The sequence below is a fragment of the Aplysia californica genome, unplaced genomic scaffold (genome assembly GCF_000002075.1).
Source record: "Aplysia californica isolate F4 #8 unplaced genomic scaffold, AplCal3.0 scaffold00565, whole genome shotgun sequence".
Classification (NCBI taxonomy): Eukaryota; Metazoa; Mollusca; class Gastropoda; order Aplysiida; family Aplysiidae; genus Aplysia; species Aplysia californica.
This window is the reverse complement of record NW_004797835.1, coordinates 203,208-209,939: the sequence shown is the minus strand read 5'-3', so window position 1 is coordinate 209,939 and position 6,732 is coordinate 203,208. Positions and strand designations below refer to the sequence as shown.

Below are 6,732 nucleotides of genomic sequence, written 5' to 3'. Positions count from 1 at the left end.
CTCCGCCCTATCTCTCTTTCTCTCTCTCTCTAACACACTGTACACACACATATTCACACTTTTTCTCCCTCTTTCTCTCCCACTCCTTACTTTTTTACTTTCTTTCTCACTTCCTTTCTGTCAGTTTTTCACACACTCACACACACACACACTCTCTCTCTCTTTACTCTCTCTCCCCCCCCCCATCTCTCTCTCTCTCTTTCCCTCTCTCTCTCTCTTTGTTTCTCTCCCTCCCTCTCTTTGATTTCTTTTATCGACGTACAACAACAACTTGGGTGCAGACATGAGCAAATTTCAAATTTTGGTTCACCCATGGCCACTGGATACCTCACAATCGTATTCAGAGATTTTAAACATTTTCGTTAGCCTTGTAATAACTCCTAATGTCAGGAGCTTCGTTAAACTGGCCGTTTTCCTCCAGTATTATTGCAAAGTCCAGATGCATGCCTGCGTACGGTCCCCTAACACCAAGCCTTAGGCCTTAGATAAAGCGCAAGTAGGGCGTACGGTCCCCTAGCGCCAAACACTATGGGGGCGTACTGTCCCCTAGCGCCAAGCGCTATTGGTGGGGCGTATGGTCCCCTAACATCAGCCTTTCTAAAAGGCCACCTCTATTCTCACCCCGGATTTAAATATCATCTAGAGATCTAGAATAGATCTAGATCTAGATATAGATATAGATCTAGATCTAGATTCTAGTTCTAGATCTATATTCTATTATTCTATATCTAGATCTAGATCTATATCTAGAGATTCTAGTTCTAGATCTAGAATCTAGATCTAGATTCTATAATCTAGATCACCAATTCAATCACACGGACTCTGACGCCACTGACAGTCTGCGGAATCCACTCAAAAAAATACAATGTTTAGATATTATGTAACGCGTGCGATTATGTAATGTTCAATGGCTCTCTTGAACTTGCACGAAATCATTGAACAAGGCTAGACTAATTACTTACTCTTTCACGACAGGATCCTTGAAAGACTAGATTCTAGATCTACACAAATAATACACCATCTAGATCTAGATCTAGGCCTATCATAATATCCACACTAATTATTTCACACACGGGTGAATCCAACAGCCAAACATATTGCCTCGCAAAGTCGCAGTGTGTGTACAGTGTACAATACGGCCAAGCTAGCTAGATCTCTCTCTAAGCCCCTCGCATCTCACTTGAGCTGGGCCGATGTCGAGTCCGAGTACTCGAGACGCGAGTACTTTTAGGTATCAGCAAAGATAGTACAAGACAAGATGGGCCACTCAGCCTAAAAAGTGTCCGCAGGAAGTATGCTCTTTGCTTCAGATGGCGCTGCAGTCTGTTTTGAAGCTCTCTTTCGTTTTTCCAGAAGAAGAATAGGAATAGCACCTCCTTGCGTGCGCAGATCGACTGCTGTTCATCAGCAGTTCGGGTACGTTCAGTGCGGAGTTTTAGGTTTTTTTTATTTTAATGTCCTCTCGCCCTTCATTCTAAAGTCAAATTAAACGAAGAAAACCATCTCCTTTTCCTCCGGAAGAGGTTTTTGTCAGCGTAACCATTTTTAAAAAGCGTTCTTCCGAAATTTATCCCAAAACTTGCTAGTTTCACTTTGATTTTTTAAAACTCAAGTAGGGTAACTCTATTCGCAAAGAGTGCGCTTTTGTGAAGAGGGCGCCACCAAATTTTGAGGACACTTTTTTAATTGGCTCAAAGAGAGAAGTGACCCATCTTGTCTTGTACTATCATTGGTATCAGCAATGATTCGTAGTAAATAACAAGATGGGCCACTCAGCCAAAAAAGTGTCCGCAGGAAGTATGCTCTTTGCTTCAGATGGCGCTGCAAGTCTGTTTTGAAGCTCTCTTTCGTTTTTCCAGAAAAAGAATAGGAATAGCACCTCCTTGCGTGCGCGGATCGACTGCTGTTCATCAGCAGTTCGGGTACGTTCAGTGCGGAGTTTTAGGTTTTTTTTATTTTAATGTCCTCTCGCCCTTCATTCTAAAGTCAAATTAAACGAAGAAAACCATCTCCTTTTCCTCCGGAAGAGGTTTTTGTCAGCGTAACCATTTTTAAAAAGCGTTCTTCCGAAATTTATCCCAAAACTTGCTAGTTTCACTTTGATTTTTTAAAACTCAAGTAGGGTAACTCTATTCGCAAAGAGTGCGCTTTTGTGAAGAGGGCGCCACCAAATTTTGAGGACACTTTTTTAATTGGCTCAAAGAGAGAAGTGACCCATCTTGTCTTGTACTATCATTGGTATCAGCAATGATTCGTAGTAAATAACAAGATGGGCCACTCAGCCAAAAAAGTGTCCGCAGGAAGTATGCTCTTTGCTTCAGATGGCGCTGCAAGTCTGTTTTGAAGCTCTCTTTCGTTTTTCCAGAAAAAGAATAGGAATAGCACCTCCTTGCGTGCGCGGATCGACTGCTGTTCATCAGCAGTTCGGGTACGTTCAGTGCGGAGTTTTAGGGGTTTTTTTAATTTTAATGACCTCTCGCCTTTCATTCTAAAGTCAAATTACACGAAGAAAACTATCACCCTTTCCTCCGGAAGAGGTTTTTTGTCAGGGTAACCATTTTAAAAAAGCGTTCTTCCGAAATTTATCCCAAAACTTGCTAGTTTCACTTTGATTTTTTAAAACTCAAGTAGGGTAACTCTGTTCGCAAAGAGTGCGCTTTTGTGAAGAGGGCGCCACCAAATTTTGAGGACACTTTTTTTAATTGGCTCAAAGAGAGAAGTGGCCCATCTTGTTATGTACTATCTTTGGTATCAGAATGGACTCGATTCTTTTTCAAAAGGATCGAGTCATTCTGATATTTGAGGGATGCTTATTTTGCGAAAAATATGACATGAAGATCAATATTAGCAAGACCGAAGTCATGACAATTAGCAGGAGACCAGGGGAAGTGGATATCAACATCAATGGATCCCAACTAAAGCAAAGCAGAGAATTCAAATACTTGGGCAGCATTTTCACAGAAAATGGGAAATTAGATCGAGAAAGAGAGACTAGATGCCAGAGAGCCAACGCAGTCAGCTACCATGACTCGGCCCTCTCCTGAAACATCCCAGTATCCCCATGAGCACCAAGGCGAAGCTCATCAACACCATTTTCCCTCCAACGCTCACATATCAGTGCCAGACATGGACTCTAACAAAAGCCCTAGAGAGGAAACTGGTCACATGCGAGATGAAATGCTTAAGAAAAGCGGTCAACAAAACAAGAAGAGACCAAATTAAAAATGAAGTCATAAGAGACACCGTGGGAGCAACACCAGTCCTACCACACATTGAAAAACAAAAGGTCAAGTGGTTTGGACACCTCACGCGGATGCCCTCAAACCATCCAGCTCTGAGAGCATACAACACTAAATATTCTGGATGGAGAGCCAGAGGAAGACCAAGGCGACAATGGAGTGAATCTGTGGCAGACACCCTTAGAGATGTCTCTCCTACAGGCCACACGACTTGCTGCAGACAGACGCCTGTGTCTCCCCGCGACACCCCATGGTACAAGCGGAAGGAAAAAAGTAAAAGTAAAAAGTAAAGCTTATTTTTATTTTTTTTATCCAAAGTTCTTAGTTGATGCTGTTTTTCTAATTGTTGCATTTTTGGTTTGTGCCTTTTTTCTAGTCAGTCGTCTCATCCATTTTCATTTGATCTTTGTTGAATTAAACATAATTTACGTTGAGTGACACTTGTGTTACAGTGTTGCCATATTATACTATGACTGGTATGAGTGTATGACAAACTAAAGCCAGGATGCATGCATTGTTCTTTTTTTACATTTTTATTCAAGTTCTTTACGAGTACTCAGAATCGACTCGATACCTAAGCAAAACAAAGACAATGATAGTACATAACAAGATGGGCCACTTCTCTCTTTGAGCCAATTAAAAAAGTGTCCTCAAAATTTGGCGCACTCTATGCGAACAGAGTTACCCTACTTGAGTTTTAAAAAATCAAAGTGAAACTAGCAAGTTTTGGGATAAATTTCGGAAGAACGCTTTTTTTAAATGGTTACGCTGACAAAAAACCTCTTCCGGAGGAAAGGGTGATGGTTTTCTTCGTTTAATTTGACTTTAGAATGAAAGGCGAGAGGTCATTAAAATAAAAATAAATAAAACTCCGCACTGAACGTACCCGAACTGCTGATGAACGAACAGCAGTCGATCTGCGCACGCAAGGAGGTGCTATTCCTATTCTTCTTCTGGAAAAACGAAAGAGAGCTTCAAAACAGACTGCAGCGCCATCTGAAGCAAAGAGCATACTTCCTGCGGACACTTTTTTGGCTGAGTGGCCCATCTTGTTATTCACTATCTTTGACAAAGATGAGCAAAATTGCTCGGTATCAACTCGATACCAAAATCATGGCATCGGCCCAGCTCTATCTCACACTCTAAAAAAATCAAGGCCAGATCACAGAATTCTACACTAAGTGTAGAATTCTGTGGGCCAGATAACCCCCACTAAAGTCAGCCAAAGAGTTTATAAACAGAATTAGAGCTCTCAGCTGTGACGCCACGAGAAATGATTTCCACGAGTACGAGCGTCAAACTTGAAGGGCGCGCCAGCCATTCCGAAGAGGAATAAAAGGCCATTCCGTGTAGATCTACAGCAACATTTTTCAATCACGATTCTGCGAAGTCTTTTTATGTAACTTTTAAAATGTGATTTGACTATCGCTAAAGTGTAATCACAGGGGGTTTGTGATTTTTTAAGTTTTAAATGGGCCAGATATAAATCTCCAAACAATGCAAATAGGCCTGTTATATAATAGTGCCTTAAATTTCGTGGTGAAACCGTGTGGGGGAGCAAAATTCCGAAAAAAATTGGGTCAAGTGGACTCGATAATTTCTTGTTAGCATAAAAAAACATAATGCTACTCAAAGCTTTTGCTATGCATTGCTCAAATTAATAGGGTGCCTACATATAGCATCGATGGCTGCAAACAAGGGCGCTCGTATCGGCCTACTGGAATCAGGATGTGACTTGGAGCTGCTATAAGAAGCATCAGCTGCAGCTCTAGCACACCTTCAAGGCTGGTTGAACGGAAAGGAACCACTCAGGCGATAATGTTGAGAGAAAATGAAAATGGCAACCGGGCGTAACTGCCCACCAATAAGACCAGCATAATATGTCTAATTTGCGGAAACGCGATGCCAAACTGCATGTGCAGAAGCTATAGCAGGGGTCCATGGTAGATGAGGTGTTGTGTAGCCAAACACCATCTCCAGTCGACAGCAATTTTAGAAAATGTTATGAACGTTTAAGATAAATTTGCGGCCAATTATCTGTGTTGTGTTTGCTAATTCGATGTCAATAAGGTACCCACCAGTAAAACATTATAGTGGAAATACGGGGGGTCGGGGGGGGGGGGGGGGTCAAGAAGTCTTTTATATGTGATGGAATAATGATAGAGCTTTGTAACTTGACATGCATATTTTTATTTTTCTACATAGTCACCGTGCACAGTAATACATTTCTGTCACCTCTCAAGGCCTTCAAAAGTCCTTGAAAGAAAAATGACTCAAAAAGGCCCCTAACCAGCCTTCAACAGCTTCAATGGTGTCCTCGTTGCCATGGATACGACGTCCTTGGAGTGATTTTTTGAAAGATTAGGAAACAGAAGAAAAAAAGTCTGAGGGGGCTAGGTCTGTTGAATAAGCTGGGTGTGGCAGGTTCTCAAAGCCACACTGTTCTGCTCTCTCGACAGCTTGTTGTGCCCTGTGCGCAGGGCAGGGCCTGGCGTTGTCATGCAGTAGGAGGACCCCATTACGGAGTTTTCCACGACTTTTTCTCACCAATCGGACATCAATTTTATCAGCAAAACCGAGTAGTGGTCTCCTGTGACTGTTTTTTTTTTTTTTTTTTTTCTTCCATTTTCCAGGTAGTCAGTCATGATGTTACCTTCACAATCCTAGAAACACGACAGCATGACCTTTCCACTTGACACTGTTAGTTTTTTAGTTTTAGAAGAAGTTTTACGGCGCTCGCAGCTGCATAAGGTCATACGAGCGCGAGCTGTTATCTTTGCCTTATTTGTCCTCATGGAGGACATTGTTTTTTGTTCTTGATCAAAATAACAAATTCATGTTTAATCCATAGTAACCATATTTTAAAAAGAAATTTGTGTCATTGGACTCAATTCGAAGGAGAGTTTATCAGGACTCAACCTTCTGAATTTTTGCCCACTTGTCAAAAGGCACCCACCACGCAGACAGCTCATTCATGTTAAAATGGTCACGAGGAATCGTTTCAATTGACCCTACACTGATTCTCGTTTCACTTGAGACCTGTTTAAGAGTTATACATTGGTCTTGTAGAGCCGGTTTCTTCACAATGGAAACATTCTCTTCAGTTACCACAAAGGATGGGCACCCTTCACGATCTTCATCCATTACCCACATGAATCCAGACTTGAATTTTCTTACCTAGTATGTCACAGTATTATAACGAGAACGTTGTCGCCTTAATAAACTTGGACCATTTCCTGAAGTGTCCGAAAGGGATTTGACTTGTAAAAGTAAAAACTTGATATTCAACAGGCTCTATGGCACAGCTTCAGCAAAGAAAAACAATTGTTTTTGTGTCATGGTTTCATTGAACAAGCTCACAAGTGCCTTATTATTGTCGGATTTTCTAGAAAATTTGCATGATGTGTTCCACAGAAATTGTCTGAAGGCTGGTGAAATTTCATTACTCTTTCATGATTCCTTCATACCCAGACCAAATACTTATTGACCCCCC

General features: G+C 41.5%; 1 protein-coding gene across 5 annotated transcripts in view; it reads right to left on the bottom strand.

Annotated features, from left to right (window-relative positions):
* LOC101864253 (integral membrane protein GPR155) overlaps window positions 1-1,204 on the bottom strand; it is a 111,736-nt gene extending 110,532 nt beyond the window's left edge. For 4 of the 5 annotated variants that reach the window (XM_005106947.3, XM_005106948.3, XM_035972045.1 and 1 more), the window contains exon 1: window positions 963-1,174. The gene's annotated coding sequence lies outside the window, so the exon portion shown is untranslated. The other variant, XM_035972044.1, reaches the window with a different exon arrangement.
* Between the last annotated feature and the right edge of the window lie 5,528 nt (window positions 1,205-6,732).